Below are 3,974 nucleotides of genomic sequence, written 5' to 3' on the forward strand. Positions count from 1 at the left end.
TAAGTACAAACCACTGAGAACAGCTAGGTAGGGAGAGGAAACAGAGTCAAACTCTTTTCAGATTATTTACACTTTTCAGATCTATCATTATTTTCAGCTAGCACCGTTTGTACACAAATACAGGAGAAATGTTTCAGATTTCGAAGTGTTCGCAAGGCACTTGTCTCTCTCACACATGGTTGGTTTCCTTTCTGTCATTCTTTTCTCTTTGTTTCCCTACGTGACTAATAGCCGTCCGTCAGCCAGGCCTTATTCAAAGCAAGCAAAACTTTATTTACAAACTCCAACAACTCCTCTGTAAAAGTGATGTTCCTGTCCGGTGGGAGACATACTCCTTCTTTAAAACCCTCTCTCCTCCTCCTCCTCTTCCTCCTCCTCTTCTCCCTCTCTCGCTCCCTTGCCCGCTGCTTAAAAAAATATTCCTCTTTAGACTCCGTCTGCCTCTGCACCTCCTCAGGGAAATCCCTCCCTCTGCTCCATCCCTCTCTCTTCCTGCTGTGTTGTCTCCACTTCCCATGAGTCCTAAGAGTCCTAGAGGAGGTGTGGTCCGCCTGTCCGGTCTTTGTTCTACCTGCGTCGGCAGGTGACGTCGAAGCAGGTGACCATCATGAGGTGAGCCTTGCAGAAGTTGACCCTGGTCTCCAGTCTGTCTGTCATCACCTCTAGAGCCTCCAGGTACTCTAGAGAGTCCACCTCAAACGTCTGCTGCAGGTCAACTATGGAAAGGGGACAGAGAGACAGACATTATGTTACAGCCTTGCTACAGGTCAGGAGAGATGGACATATGTTACAGCCATGTGACAGGGACAGAGACAGGGACAGAGAGACTGAAATATGTTACAACCAGGGGCAGAGACAGGGACAGAGACACTGAAATATGTTACAACCAGGGACAGAGACAGGGACAGAGAGACTGAAATATGTTACAACCAGGGGCAGAGACAGGGACAGAGACACTGAAATATGTTACAACCAGGGACAGAGACAGGGACAGAGACACTGAAATATGTTACAACCAGGGACAGAGACAGGGACAGAGACACTGAAATATGTTACAACCAGGGACAGAGACAGGGACAGAGACACTGAAATATGTTACAACCAGGGACAGAGACAGAGACACTGAAATATGTTACAACCAGGGACAGAGACAGGGACAGAGACTGAAATATGTTACAACCAGGGACAGAGACAGGGACAGAGACAGGGACAGAGAGACTGAAATATGTTACAACCAGGGACAGAGACAGGGACAGAGACACTGAAATATGTTACAACCAGGGACAGGGACAGAGAGACTGAAATATGTTACAACCAGGGGCAGAGACAGGGACAGAGACAGGGACAGAGACACTGAAATATGTTACAACCAGGGACAGAGACAGGGACAGAGACACTGAAATATGTTACAACCAGGGACAGAGACAGGGACAGAGACACTGAAATATGTTACAACCAGGGACAGAGACAGAGACACTGAAATATGTTACAACCAGGGACAGAGACAGGGACAGAGACACTGAAATATGTTACAACCAGGGACAGAGACAGGGACAGAGACACTGAAATATGTTACAACCAGAGACAGAGACACTGAAATATGTTACAACCAGGGACAGAGACAGGGACAGAGACTGAAATATGTTACAACCAGGGACAGAGACAGGGACAGAGACAGGGACAGAGAGACTGAAATATGTTACAACCAGGGACAGAGACAGGGACAGAGACACTGAAATATGTTACAACCAGGGACAGGGACAGAGAGACTGAAATATGTTACAACCAGGGGCAGAGACAGGGACAGAGACAGGGACAGAGACACTGAAATATGTTACAACCAGGGGCAGAGACAGGGACAGAGACAGGGAAAGAGAGACTGAAATATGTTACATCCAGGGGCAGAGACAGGGACAGAGAGACTGAAATATGTTACAACCAGGGGCAGAGACAGGGACAGAGACACTGAAATATGTTACAACCAGGGACAGAGACAGGGACAGAGAATGAAATATGTTACAACCAGGGGCAGAGACAGGGACAGAGACAGGGACAGAGAGACTGAAATATGTTACAACCAGGTGCAGAGACAGGGACAGAGACACTGAAATATGTTACAACCAGGGACAGAGACAGGGACAGAGACTGAAATATGTTACAACCAGGGGCAGAGACAGGTACAGAGACACTGAAATATGTTACAACCAGGGGCAGAGACAGGGACAGAGACAGGGACAGAGAGACTGAAATATGTTACAACCAGGGGCAGAGACAGGGACAGAGACACTGAAATATGTTACAACCAGGGACAGAGACAGGGACAGAGACTGAAATATGTTACAACCAGGGGCAGAGACAGGGACAGAGACAGGGACAGACAGACTGAAATATGTTACAACCAGGGACAGAGACAGGGACAGAGACACTGAAATATGTTACAACCAGGGACAGAGACAGGGACACTGAAATATGTTACAACCAGGGACAGAGACAGGGACAGAGACACTGAAATATGTTACAACCAGGGGCAGAGACAGGGACAGAGACAGGGACAGAGAGACTGAAATATGTTACAACCAGGGGCAGAGACAGGGACAGAGAGACTGAAATATGTTACAACCAGGGACAGAGACAGGGACAGAGACAGGGACAGAGACACTGAAATATGTTACAACCAGGGGCAGAGACAGGGACAGAGACACTGAAATATGTTACAACCAGGGGCAGAGACAGGGACAGAGACACTGAAATATGTTACAACCAGGGACAGAGACAGGGACAGAGACACTGAAATATGTTACAACCAGGGACAGGGACAGAGACACTGAAATATGTTACAACCAGGGACAGAAACAGGGACAGAGAGACTGAAATATGTTACAACCAGGGACAGAGACAGGGACAGAGACACTAAAATATGTTACAACCAGGGACAGAAACAGGGACAGAGAGACTGAAATATGTTACAACCAGGGACAGAGACAGGGACAGAGACACTGAAATATGTTACAACCAGGGACAGAGACAGGGACAGAGAGACTGAAATATGTTACAACCAGGGGCAGAGACAGGGACAGAGAGACTGAAATATGTTACAACCAGGGGCAGAGACAGGGACAGGGACAGAGACACTGAAATATGTTACAACCAGGGACAGAGACAGGGACAGAGACACTGAAATATGTTACAACCAGGGACAGAGACAGGGACAGAGACACTGAAATATGTTACAACCAGGGACAGAGACAGGGACAGAGACTGAAATATGTTACAACCAGGGGCAGAGACAGGGACAGAGACAGAGACACTGAAATATGTTACAACCAGGGACAGAGACAGGGACAGAGACTGAAATATGTTACAACCAGGGACAGAGACAGGGACAGAGACACTGAAATATGTTACAACCAGGGACAGAGACAGGGACAGAGACTGAAATATGTTACAACCAGGGACAGAGACAGGCCATATCATTACAATAGGTAGAATACACATTTCTAGAAGGGATGTTCTACAGTGGGGGGACAGGGGGACACACAGGTGTTAATGATAGGTGTAGCAGGTAGAGAAACACTGAGCTCCCTAACATTTATCAGAAGGATTACTGTAGGTGTCAAGGCTATGACACACTTACATTCAGTGGTCCATTTCTCTCGCTCCAGCATCAGGTGCTGCTTGGTCTGCTCCAGCTCTTTCTTCAGCCAGTCGTACTTGGCCCGGACCTCGGAGATCCGCTGCTGCCTGTTTTCCAAGATCTTCAGCTTAGCACTGAAATAAACCACCTCCTGATGGAGACGCAGAGACGAGAGGGGGATACAAAGACACGAGGGGAGGGAGAGGTGGGAAGAGAGAGAGAGAGAGGTGGGAGAGAGAGGTGGGGGGAGAGAGAGAGAGGTGGGGAGAGAGAGGTGGGAGAGAGAGAGAGAGAGAGAGGTGGGGAGAGAGAGAGAGAGGGTGGGGGAGAGAGAGAGAGA

General features: G+C 48.1%; 1 long non-coding RNA gene across 1 annotated transcript; it reads right to left on the reverse strand.

Annotated features, from left to right (window-relative positions):
• Nucleotides 1-205: 205 nt before the first annotated feature.
• Nucleotides 206-3,781, reverse strand: LOC115172137 (uncharacterized). The gene is made up of 2 exons (XR_003871394.1): nt 3,635-3,781; nt 206-716 (listed from the first exon to the last, which is right to left on the reverse strand). It is a non-coding gene; the product is annotated as an uncharacterized LOC115172137 (long non-coding RNA).
• Nucleotides 3,782-3,974: the final 193 nt, after the last annotated feature.

Source organism: Salmo trutta, chromosome 33, assembly GCF_901001165.1.
Source record: "Salmo trutta chromosome 33, fSalTru1.1, whole genome shotgun sequence".
Lineage (NCBI taxonomy): Eukaryota > Metazoa > Chordata > Actinopteri > Salmoniformes > Salmonidae > Salmo > Salmo trutta.